Genomic DNA, 13,926 nt, shown 5'->3' on the forward strand with positions numbered 1-13,926 from the left:
TCAGTGGGATGTGAAGGAACTGGGAATGAGTTGCCTTATGTGCGCTTTTATGAGCTAACCCTTTCTTCAATTCCATCAGCCCCTCAGAAATGTTGTTTTGGCTTCTGTCATCCCTACTCCCACCACTTCTGAGACATGTACTCTTCCCTCTGCAGAAACTCCCATTTGGCTGCTGAATGACTCAGGAGGGTGATAGGAGATGACAAACATGAAGTTCTTAAACACTATCAGAGAGGCACTCCTTATGAAGACACTTCATCCTTTTTCTGTCATAATGTGAACTACAAATTCAAGGCCCCAGGAAGCAGCTTTTCTGATGCCCAGCAAATCCATGTCTATTTGGAGTAAGAGTGATGGTGGAAGTCTCAAGGAAGAAGAAGAAGTTGCTCTGTTTCTCCACACATGGATACCATCACATATGGAGCAATATAGCAGCCCCAGTGACTAACACCAGTGTCTTCACCATTTCTTCTGTGTTTCAAAACGCAGTGGGGAAGACAATATTTACCTGCCTAAACATCAGAGCTCAGACAAACAAGTTGAAGAATAGAAAGAAAGCAAATTAAAGAAAACAATTGCAAACATTTCTATTGGTAGTTAGAGCAATGCAGACAGAATTCACAGAGGAGACAGTGAAGAGCAATGAAAGGAATTTTCCTCAAATATGTGGTGAGACGAAACAGTGGCAGACCCTTGCACTCTGCCTGGCACACACAAAGAACAGGAACCAGCTGGAACAGCCTTTCAGCCTGTGCAGACCAGTGTGGAAAGATGGCTAAAGAGGCCCTCTGAGTATGCTGAACATTCTCCACAAGCAGAAATGGGGTATTTCATTGCATGAAGCCAGTGGGAACCCCTTTTCAATGTTTTGTTTTCTGGCACATAAACTAAACCAGTTATGTTCTCATCTTTCACTGTATTGTGCTGGCACTGATGAGGCAAGAGCTCAGAAATACAGTTCAGCTGACAGCACCATTCTGTGTGCCAGTACCTGATCCAACCCCAGACCAACAGCAGATATTTAGGTTACTAACAGGGTAGTACTGCATTTCTGCTTCAGCAAGTTCCTCCTGAGGTGTAAGGTTTTCAAGATTAAACCATCAAGTCACCACAGTCTTTTTTGCTTGTATGTATACCTGTTCAAGACTAAGAAGAACTATTAGAAATTTATGGGGAAATGTCATGTATCTGCATCTTTCCTTTTCAACCTAAACAATAGTTCTTTTCATGCACACAACAAGTATTTTTATGTGATTTTAGGAGGTAAAAGGTACTCAGAAAATCACTTTCAAAAGCAAAGAGGACAGAAGAAAAATTCTGGGGCAATAAAAAACATTTTCACAGCTTACCAATTGCAAAAAGCCAATGTACATTTATAGTATCTGTATGTAAAGAAGTGACACAGTAGCAAAGGCAGAATAAATAAAGAATGAACACTGCAGAGGATTTAAAACCACATTTCTTTGTTCAAGCAGCTTCCCAAGGCCAGTCCCACATTTTGTATTCTGAAAGATGTGCTCAGCTACTTAAAGCAGCAGCTTTTCCTGAGAAAATGTCTGAATGAATTAGTTTTTTATCGTGAACTGAAACTTCCAGCTAGATGCTTCAGTTGGAAGAGAAACAGCAGCTTACTTCATGCTCCAGGGTATGATGACATTGTAAGATATTGTTGTATATAGAGTGGCACAGTATGCTTATGACACTGGTGGCCTGAAAGTTGAAGGCCTGTTTCAGAAGAACATTTTTTTTCATAGAATCATAAAAACATTTAGGTTGGAAGAGTCCTTTAAGATGATTGAGTTCAACCGTCAAGCTGGCATTGCCAAGTCTACCACCAAACCATGTCCCTAAGTGCCACATCTACACATCTTTTAAATACCTCCAGGGGCAGGGACTCAACCCCTCCACTGGTCAGTTCCAATCCTTGACAACCCTTTTGGTGAAGACATTTTTCCTAATATCCAATCTAACGCTTCCCCAGAGCAACTTGAAGCCATTTCCTCTTGTCCTATCACCTGATACCTCAGAGAAGAGACCAACATCCCCTCACTACAGCCTTTCAGGTAACTGCAGAGAGCAATAAGGTCCCCCCTGAACCTTCTCTTCTCCAGACTAAATAACCTCAGTTCCCTCAACCACTCCTCGTAAGACTTGCACTCCAAGCCCTTCACGAACTTCATTGCCCTTCTTTGGACACTCTTCAGCACTTCAATAACTCTCTTATAGTGAGGGGCCCAGAAGTGAACACAGGATTCAAGATGCAGCCTTACTAGTGCTGAGTACAATCAGACAATCACTTCCCTGGTCCTCATGGCCACACCATTGCTGATACAGGCCAGGATGCCATTGGCCCTTTTGGCTACCTAGACACAAGCTGGCTAATGTTCAGCTGGCTGTTGACTGACACTCTCAGGTCCTTTTCCAACAGGCAGCTTTCCAGCCACTCTTCTTCAGCATCGCTGTTGTGTATGGGGTGGAACAGTGTGCTTCTGACATCTGTGGCCTGAAATGCTTTGGTTGGAAAGAGGAAGTGAACTCAGTTCTCCCACTTTTAGACCAAATACTTTAACTATAAAGCTATTTTATAAATACAGAGTAATGTTTTCTCACTTTGTTCTACAAAGAAACAGTGACCTCTGCAGTTGATTAAAATCATGCGTAAAGATGATCACCCATTTCGTTCATTAGCCTAATGAGTCTTCATTATACCCAATGAGCTTGCTGGACTTTCAGTATCCTTCACTGAAATACCCAGCTTTGCCCATGGCTGACTTGCTTCAGAACCAAGCTCTTTCACCATATTTTCTTTCATACCCTCAGTAGCCCTCAGTACCACACTGTGATTATCCAGGAGAGGAACTCTCCCAATAGAAACAGTAAAAAGAGAGCTTGTTATCAAAATTTCGTTTGTATTCTGCAGATTCTTGCACCTAATTTCCTAGTAAGCTTCACAGAAATCTATTTAGCTTAAAATTGTGGTGTATTGTTCACAGAGAGGCTACCATATGTTCATTCCCTTGACCTCAATTTCTTCAGTAGAGCAGAGAAGAGATACTTCATAAAAAAAATTGAGTCTTATTTAATTAAACTAATAAATCAATTACTTTTAAACGTACACCACAATCTCCTTGCAATGACTGATCCGTTGTGCATTTCGCAGTACCAAGTTACCTTATTTGCCATTTCCTTGAGTGCTCTGAAAAGAAGTGTGATGGTACATTTTAACAAGAATTAATGGTAATATGTTGTCTTTATATTCTAATACTGTTTTCCTGTAATGTACATATTTTGGACTAGTAAGTGGTGCAGAGACAAAAAAATCTCTATTTCTTATATGACAGATTTTCCCATTTCTGGCTCTTTGGGGAATACAAGATGGTAGTCCTCTCACCCAAGAGTAGTTACCTCAGCACTCATGAAGAATTATTAAAGGCAGTTCAAGAAAGATAGATGGGACTGGTCCTTCGTTTCATTCATCTTATTTAATTTGTCTGTCTGTTAAACACTACAATTTTCTTAGAATTGCTGCCCACACTAATTTCCTGGTCAGCTATGGGGTTTTTTTTTTTGGCTTTTCCTTTTTTTTTCCAGCATGTAAAGCAAAATTAGCACTTATTAGAGTAACAGATACATACTCAAACATCTTCTTTTCAGTGATCATTAGGTGCCTAAATGCCTTTGGAAATTCAAACTCAGAACAAAATCTGACGCAAGTCTTTGAGTGTGCCTATGCCACACAATAAAAGTGTTGCAGAGATCTTATTTACCACTCTGATAAACAAAGGCTGTGCATGTGTATCTGTGCAAGCAAGTCAGCGTATGTCCACGCGCAAAGAACCTGTGCTTAGGAGATGTGATGCCCAAGTCTACAGACTGCAGATGTGACTTTGTGCAGTGATAATAGATCTGAGCTAGCTCTGTACCTTTCCCATTCTATTGACAGGGCAGATACCATGACAAGAATCAGGGCTGTGTGTAAAACCAACTGGAGGGTGTTTGATTTTCCCATGTCAACATCCTAATACAGATAAGGAGGAATGCATGTCCTGAGGGATGAAATTTTGATCCTCGGTAGTCCTGTATCACACTGATTGTTCACTAAGAAAGAAAGTCAAAGTGTCTGTTAATCTAAGGGTGCATGTGTGCCACAGCAGGTAAGCCTACAGGTGATCACAGACAGCATCTGATCTTTGACAGCAGTCATAAGATGCATGTGGGAAAAGAAAAAGCAGACAAAGCACGTATAGGGCTTTCCCTACATACTCTCCCAGCACCCATCACTGTGTGGTTTGGACATTTATTGAAATAGACTTGATTTCTACATATGTAGTAACCATCAGTGGATTCCCCTTCCATGAGCCTATCCAGCACCCCTTCAGTAAGGATGCCATGCAGTATAAACCAAAGTGTCATATGGCTAGCAAAGTGCATTCACATGTTTTAAAGAATCCAGAAAGACCTGCTTTTCAGGTCTGGAGTAATGATGTGCTCATTTCAAAGCACACCAGTACAGTCACTTACTCTGGGACACACAAAATCTGTGAAATCTGAGCCAATCTTCTCATACATTCATTATACTTTTTGCAGAAGATGTTTAAGCTGTGGAAGTCTAACACAGATGCTATAAAACTCAAGTGTGTACATGCTGGAGACTGTTTTACAAAGCCCCAGAATGAGAACATTTCTGTTGCTCTCTTCATCTGAAAGCTGATCCAGTAATCCAAAGCCATTACTCACCTTTGATGGCATATTTGCTCCCTTTAGCCTGCAGTAGTCTAGGGGATTAGCTACAGATAAAACATATAAGACCAAGACCAAAATTATTATGATTGGCTTGACATGTTGGTCTATATTCCTTGACAAAAGCCATCATCTTTGATCTTCTCTTGGATTTTCCTAATCTTTTTTCTTTCAAATTAGAACTTGAGCTAAAGGTTTTCATCCTTTTGGAGTTAACTATGCATATACATTTCATTTACAAGATTTGTAAAAATAAACCTGGGTTTTAAACCAGAATTCTTTTCAGTGAATTCACTGTGATGTATAATACGGACACTAAATTCTACAACTTAAACAAATGTTGTAGTCTCTGAACTTGTCACTGTAGACAGAATATCAGAAGGGCTATTTGTTTAAGAGAGATGTTACTATCTTTGACTTCCTTTCAGAACAAACCTTTACACTGAACACCGAAGGCATTATACCTGTTTGCAAAACATCACTGGGGGTGCTGAAGTAAAGAATGAAGTGTGTCATTAAAAATTAACTGACTTGCACTGGAAAAGCATATATTAAGTTTTCTAAATCAAATCATACTTTCATGTATGAAGGGTTTTTTTCCCATCAAAATTAGACCTTAGAATCCCACAGTCTTTTAAAGGATGCTGTCTTAGCAAACCAGCAGCATAACACAATAGCACCATTCATATGCGTCTGGTACATTTAACTTAAGCCTCGTATGTGATAGCCTTATTAAATTACCTGGTGCTCTCTGGCATTTTGCTTAGTTTTGCCATAGTAGGGAATCAATGCAGCTGTTCCTTTATTCTCAAAATTTGTCCTTCCCCTTTTTTTTTTTTTTTTCCTTTTTTTAATCTTTGCTGACTGCAAGTCTGGTGAGTAATACAAAACACTCCAGACATTCAGGACAAGACTGTAAGAAACAAGTGCCTAAAAACTAGGCCTACTTTTTCATCTATAACCTGATATAACCTGGTCCTCACTTTTAAAATGTTCAGGAGCAAGCACAGTTGTGAATTATTATTTTTTTTTTATGACAACAAAATGTCTCTAGGAAACTGATGGCTACAATAAAAATACTTTGTTTTCATCCTCAAAGTAATAAAAACACAAGTGGGTTTTTTTTCTGTAAAACATAATAACATTTGAAGAATTATTATAAAAAAATAGTAGCTATACTTTACATACACGTTCCATGTTATCTAGTAAAGACCTCAGTATATTGTCTGATTTATTTAGATTAATGCATGTATCAGCTTTAAGTAGATCTGTATCAGAAGCCCTGAAGTCGTGTAGCAACATCCATGAATTTGGATAGAAGAGGCAAGGTATAGGCAATGACCTGCCATGAAGGAAGCAAGTTTATAGAGAAACATCAATTACCACAGAAATCCTTCCTGGTACTTGCCCCAGGGCATGCACAAGACCTCACATTTCCTACTACACTTTACCACTCATTCTGTTGTGGCCTGCGCACATTTAAGGGATTCTGGTGATGCAATTTGTCTTTGCCTGCCTGCACTAAACTTGGACTGTAAAGATATTGCAAACTATTTGCAATCTCACTGCTAGAACAGCATTAGTAAGCAGAAAGGGAACACTTTTGACACACCTTTCACAAAACCTGTCCTTTTTTCACCCTGGAGTGATAACACTCAAGTACTTATTTTCCATTTTGCTCCATGCTAGCAGGCACAAACTACTTTGCAAGTTTATCTGAATTCCTGGTTAACCAGATGCCTGAAGCTTTCCTGCTTATCAGCCACATGCGTCTTTCTGTGACTCAGTTTGTTCATATGCTACATGGCTCACACACTGCAAGATCTGTAGGCAGTATTTTACTACAGCATTTATTTTTGCACACTAAGATGATCCTAAAACAGTCACTGTTATTGGCAGTCAGACATGTGTGCCAACCTCCCGCCTTCCCTGATGTGGTGGACAAAACGAACAAAGCCCTGCACTAGACCCAAAGGACCTCTTGGAGAACAGATGTCCCATGTAGGGTTATCCTGGCTGCCCATAAAAGCCACTTCTTGGCCTGGCGTTTGCCCCCTGCATGGAGAAGCACAACGTGTTTGGATGTTATCCAAACACACAGAAAGTGAGTTAATGCCACTATTATCCCAACAGATGGGCACAACTCTAAGCTGATCAGAGCCTGTGCTTGGACGTAGATGCTTGCAGTAGTATGCCCAACTGGGAAAGTCAAAAGTGTCAGTTTTGAGCTTTCATGTTTCTAGTTAAAGACATGCCCTGCTGCTAAACTTGCTTTTTCCAATCTAGATTACATTTAAGACGTTCAAATGATTTTCCCATGGCTACACAAAAGCATTTCTTATCTCAGGCCTAAAACAATAGGCACAACAGTGCCAGGCCAATATGTGATCACAGGCCTGGGCCTGTCTTTTTATTCTTTTCTTCCTAGATAAGCTTAGCTGGATATGTGGGTAGGATAAGCCTCACTCTTCTTTGCGACAGTAATCGTAGGCCAGTTAGGCTAATACCTACATGGACGCGTAAAGAAGCATAGAATTCTTGTTGGCAATGAAATGCCAAGATGTGCTACACCTCCACAGCTGGCTGGAAGGTGAGATGTAGCAGCACGACAGCAAAATGATAGACACGCTTATGGCAGTTGATTGCTTCAGTGCTACACAGTGGACTAATGAGATACCTGTGATTCAAACTTCCACAGTGCCTGATCAACCACCTGCTTTGCTTGAGGTCCCTTTCTGCATCTGTAATGCTGTTGTATGTCAATTTCTCCCTTCCCACAGCTGCAGCTGGCCCCAGCAGTTATTTCTGCCAGCCTCAGAGCTACCTGCTCAGAAAGGTTGTAGCCCCTTTCAGAAAGAAAACTGATGGCACTTGACTGTACATAGAGCCACGTGACATGATCTTACCTTTCTCTCTTAGTGATTTTGTCCATCACTGCTATTTTTATGCATCATTGGATTTTACCTTTGATCTTTTCTAGCAGCAACTGCCCTTAGAGATGATGCATTAATGAAATTCTCTCTGAAGTAAATGTCACTCTTGTTCCTAGCACATGATAAAGAAAGTATTGACTTAGCCACAGAAGCTCCAGCCTACCCACAGGCCCAAATGACTCAATCCCAAATGACAAATCTAGGAGCCTGTCATCTTCCAGTTGTCTATATTCCCTGAAATGTTTGTCATCTTTTCTATGAAATTCATTCCTTTTTAACAGTGTTTTTCTTTGATTTGAAAGAAGCTATTTGAAAGAAATTGTAGTACAAAACAAAGAGCACACATATACTTGGAAATATCTCGTAGTAACATCAAACCTTTTTTTCCCCCTCCAGTTTCCTCCAGAAAGCCCTGGGCAGATCACATTCACTACAATTAAAATCACCACTCAAATGTTTCATGCATTAAACTGATTTGAATAAATCTATATTTTAAGTAGATTTTCTCTATAAATTTAACAATGTGCACATAAGGCAATTTTACTGCTTTCAAAAGTTACTAGTTGTATTTCAAATTCCCACTAGCAGAAACCATTGAGTATTTTCCAAATGAAATCATCAAAAGCTGAATCAAGCAATTGCTTCTACTAAAACAGTCAATAAAGTACTCAAAATCTCATGTCTGGATATGAAAAAAAAATGCTTTTTCCATTCATTACTCTTCAATTTTGGTAACATCCTATTAAATTAGTTAAAGGGTAAACTGAACACAGCTATTAGTAAAACCAGGGTTTTGTTTTGTGAGGACTGGTCAAAAAAATCAGTTATTAAAGAGTACTGCAAAGTATATACAGGATTTGAGATAAAAACATACCGAAACTGATAGCAAAAAGGAAGTTAAAATATCCAGGCAAAAAATTATGGTGTTGAAGTTGTTGGTAAAGGAATTTTGCATAATTTAATGTATTTTCTGCGTTATAGACATCAGGTGCCTTTGACTGTGCTCGTGTTCCATGAATGCCCAATATTCACTCATTTTATTTCTGAAAGGGAATGAAAAAAGTTGAATGTTGATCTCTTACAGCTGCATACAAGGCAGATGCTGCAAGTGCCCAGGAAATTAGAGGAGGAAAAAATAGTCTTCAGAGGTCACAAAAGCTGTTGGCTGTCATTGCTGCAGAAGATGTTGCAGCATGGCCCTGTTCACACCATCAGCAAGACCAAGGGCACATAGACATGTCCTGCACCTCCCAGTCAGTCTACGTACCCATTTGTCACAGCAATGGAATTAGGGCATGGCAGCAACAGCTGATGCATAAGCAAGACTCAAAAAGCCTGACACAGAACTCACTTACCTCAACGTTGACAGATTAGGGAAATCAGGTTACCCTGTTTCGTATGGTAGTTGAATTGCACACAGCTATTCCCTTCAGAGAACATTTAGCCAATGCATTGCTTGATTTTGAACAGTATTATGTCAATTTCATGGAAATATTCAATATTCATGGAAATATAGTGATTATAGTTTTTTGCAGACCTGAAAACCAGAATTATAGATAATAAACTGTCAAAACACGACAGTGCAAAAGTCTGAGTAGCCAGTAAATATTTAAAAAATAATTCTAATATACTTGTTACATGTATATATTTTGATTTTGCAGTTATGGTGTGTATATATATAAAAGTAAGCATGTCTCTTTCCAACACTATTTTAGACCACACTCACCCAAAATTTTACTCAAATACCACAAAAATATACAAGAAACCACAGGCATCTTCACTGATTTAGGCAGTGAGTCTCAGTACAATTTCCCAGATTCTAAAAATGAGAATTAAATGCTGTGAATTTAATTCTAAGAGTTGAATACTATTATACGTCAGTTTACATATGCAGGAAACCTCTCACAAAAGGTCTGGAACAAAATACCTATTAGGAAAGGCCTGCTTTTAAACTGTCTGCAGTGGTAGGGAGAAGGGCTGGCAGGTAGCTGACCTCATCTGTAGCTAAGTAGTTTGCAGTTAATAAAACATTTCACTTGCTTCTCCCCACTGTTAACACCAACCCCCAAGAGACCTATCACTTCCATGCAAGCACAGGTCCCATACACTCCCTTTTCTCTTTCCTTCAAGGGCAAATACAGCCTGCTAAATAGAGTCTTTGAAATAGATTACTTACGCCCATTTTTATTAAATAAGAACTCAGTTATGGAGGTCATGTCCTTTACCCCAAATACTAATCCCCTGGCTCTCATCACCTTGTTAAATGTTTAGTGTTGTGAGCATGCCCTGGTGAAAGGTGGGTCAGGTCTGCCTGGAAAGGAAGAAGCAAGTTTGGGAGATATAATGTACATCCCCTCAAGGGCCGAGTGGGAGGAGGCAACACAGCTGCTAATCTGCCATAGCAGGGTGACAGCACATACTCCTGGCGCATATTCATCTTCATTTTTGCAATACCTCTCTCTCTTTTTTTTTTCCTTATGATGTGTATGTACACCATGCGCTAATTTAGTATAACCCAAGAAAACTAAACAGAGAGCTCTACAGAACATAACGTGTCTGCCTTTGGCTACACAGGCAGATACAGGTATGATCATACTTTTGGGCAATAAATAGGCAAAAAATCACAAAGACACTGTCAACACAACCTTCGCTTTGATGGTGAAATGGACAGAAGATCTTTCAAAGAACTGGGGTTACACCAGCTTGTCTGTGTTGGTTTGAGTTTAGGTTTTTGCTTCTTTCCAGGAGAGAAACATGCCAAGCCTCAGGTCAATCTCAAAGAGACTGTTATCAGCTCAGAGAAACTCTGTTTCCAGACAATAAAACACTTTCATAAGAGAAACAGGTTCACTCAACGAAGCTTTTTTTCAGCCTTCTTTGACTGGATGTTGAGTTTTTCTGCCATTTTACATTAGCTCCCATCAAACTTTAGAAAATACTAATTGTGTAAGTTGAAAACTGAGGAGTGCTGTGCATTAACATTTAAGGATATCTTCAAGCTCAACATGGCCCAGAAAGCCAACAGTATGCTGGACTGCATCAAAAGAAGCATGGTCAAGGGAGGTGATCCTGCCCCTCTGCTCTGCCCTGATGAGACCCCACTTGCAGTGCTGTGTTCAACTCTGAGGCCTTCAACAAAAGGGGAATGTGAACCTGTTGAAGCAAGTCCAGAGGATGCCACAAAGATGATCAGAGAGCTAGAGCACCTTTTCTATGAAGACAGGCTGAGGGAGATGGGCTGCTCAGCCTGGAGAAGAAAAGGCTCTAAGACCTTAGAGCACCCATCCAGTATGTAAAAGGGGCCTACAAGAAATCTGGAGATGGACTTTTACAAGGGCATGTAGTGACAGGACAAGGGGGAATGACTTTCAGCTGAAAGAGGGGAAATTCATATTAGATATTAGGATGAAATTCTTTACTGTGAGGGTCATGAGGAGCTGGCACAGGTTGCCCAGAGAAGCTGTGGCTGACCCATTCCTAACAGTGTACAAGGCCAGGTTGAACGCAGCTTTGAGCAACCTGGTCTACTGGAAGGTGCCCTTGCTCGTGGCAGGGGGTCTAGAACTAGAAGATCTTTAAAGTCTCTTCCAACCAGAACCATTCTATGATTCCATAATAAATGATGCAAAAACTTATGTAAACATAAAACAAAAAGTCAGTGTGAAGGTCACAATTCATAGACCTTAAGATTGCTTTGTTTTGACAAACATTGTCATAAAAAAAATTGTCATCTAATAAATTCACTTACATGCCCCCCACCAACTCCCCACCCTGCCCTGAGCAACTGCAGGAATGAGAATATCTGAATATGATTGGTGGAAGGGATAAATCTTTATTTGTGATCACATATCTCACCCAAGTTGATTTTCCCTGACTTTCGCTTTTATTTTTTTCCCACATTTTATCCTCTAAATCCCATCAAAATTTGTTTCCTTTTCTCATGCCCTGTGCTAGGGAGATGGTGCATCACCTCTACTAGACACAGAGAATTAGAGAAAACTCAGGTTGAAAGAGATTTGTGGAGGTGACCTAGTCAAATCTCTGATCAGGCAAAGGCAAAAGTACCTCAGGTTGCTAAGGTCCATGTTCTGATGAGTTTTGTGTACCCCCAAGTGTGAAGAGTCCACAACCTCTCTGGGCAATCTTTGCCAGTGCTTGACCACCATTATGGTGGGAAAAAAAAAAAACACATCTGATCAGCATTTTCCCTGCCGTGACTTGTGTCCGTTGTCACTTTTCTTAACTCTGTAAAGCTTGGCTAATATGAGAGAGAGTAAAATGCCCAGAGCCACCCTGTGAGTGAGACTGAAACAGGGCAGCCAACGGAAGTTAAGGCTGCAGAAGGAGCTCTCCCATGAGGAGCTTCCAGCCTGGGAAAACCTGCAGTGCCTCATCTGAGGCTCATCCAAAGGTTAGGGGTTCATACGTCTTCTCCTACGAGTTTCCCAGGGAGTTGTTTACTTTTTTTTTAATAGTCTAACTGCACCTCCTCCTCTGACCTGCTGAGAACAAACCATTTGTAACCTTCCTGACACAAAGAAAAATGAAGCCATGTTAACTAGAGGCACTCACTATGTGATGATCACAATATTTACATTGGGTCCTTTCATTGACCCTTGTGTTGGCTTTGTCAAAGGTACATTAATTACTCGAAGCTTGCATCATATGAGTCAACATGAACATGCAGGTCAAAAAAAAAGCCTTGAGAATGTTATACTTTTTTTGTGTTGCAATGTGCTTCCATTCTTGGGAATTACTCTGCGTCACATGACGTGGTAGAAAGCTTAGCTGCAGAAATGTACTATACCAATAGTAGAGTTTTTTATGAGAAAGCAAGCTGAGTGTCTTAGACACAAAGGTCTCCATAATATTAGTGTCTAAATGGATCCTCAAGACAGCAAAAGTGACGTTTTGTTTGAGGCCTGTGAAACAGTAACCAGTTTAATTAGAAACTAGTTTGAGACATTTTTGTCAAAAAGAAAAAAGTCTGGATTTCTTGCTTAATCTTTCCTTCTTACTTCAGATATAGATAAGGAAGAGCACATCCAATGCAGGAGTTTCTTGACACAGAGTCCAGAATTCACTCTGCTGGAGGAAACACGGCCAAATGCATCTTCATTCATAAGAATATGAAAATGCCAATGTAACCAGGCAATGATGTGACATAAGCTGATGTCACTTCATCAGTATGTTATATGTAATCATCACTGAAAAACACCAGGAAATTATTTTCTGTACTGAAGGCAGAGGTCTGGAATCACTGGCACATACTGCAAAATGCATATTGAATAGCCTACCAATAATCTGGACATGATTCAAATGAAAAATATCAGCTCTGGTGAGGCATCCCTGCTGTGAGGATGCAGATGCTCCTTCCCTTGTGCCACCCTGGCCCTCTGGAAGTGTACTGCTATCAAACCAAATTTGCCGAGGTGATCCACGCCCTGCTGGCGCACCCCACAGCGGAGCAGAGGATTGCACTGTACAGGGGAGTTCCTGAACCAGGTAAACTCCAGGGTCATGGAAAGAGCCTCTGGCAACTCTCAGCTTCCATGACAGTGGCTGACAAGAGCAGTGGAAGATATAAATGCAGTTTTGACTACCACTAGAAGAGAAGATCCCAGGGATGTCTTTTAGCAGCCTTCTAGTACTTAAAGGGGGCCTACAGGAAAGATAGAACTCTTTATCAAGGAGTGCAGAGATAGGACAAGGGGTAAACATTCTAAACTGAAAGAGGGTAGATTTAGAGTAGATAATTAGGAAGAAATGTTTTACTGTGAGTGTGGTGAGACACCTCAGTTTTACAGGCCCATTCCCATCAATCTGAAGCTGAATAGTTACTGGCTATGCTAGCCCATAAAACATGAGAACCATAAGACGCTTCCTTAGTTTTATATTCAACCTGTAGTGCTGACTGCGTGGTAAGAAGGCTGCATCATCTCCAGGTGTAGCCAAGCTCCCTTGCAGTGCCCCAGGAGAGCTGCAATGCAACAGGCTTATCTCAAGCACAATTTAGTTCATACCCAGAAAAAGAGAATACTGAGAGACAGATAATTCAAGCCCAAAGTTACTACTCTTTAAAATCCCTAGTCAACAAATCTCTTTATTGCCTTTTGCTTAAGGAAGACCACATACTCATTATGTTGCCCTAAAGCACTATTAAAGTGAATTATTTTGCATAGCGGGAAGATGAGCTCAGCCTGGCATCACTGTAGGCAAGACCTGCCTTGGGAGGTAGAAAAGAGGCTGCAGT

The sequence above is a fragment of the Pezoporus occidentalis genome, unplaced genomic scaffold (genome assembly GCF_034315485.1).
Source record: "Pezoporus occidentalis ecotype Australia unplaced genomic scaffold, CSIRO_AGI_Poc_V1 ctg141, whole genome shotgun sequence".
In the NCBI taxonomy this organism is placed as follows: Eukaryota; Metazoa; Chordata; class Aves; order Psittaciformes; family Psittacidae; genus Pezoporus; species Pezoporus occidentalis.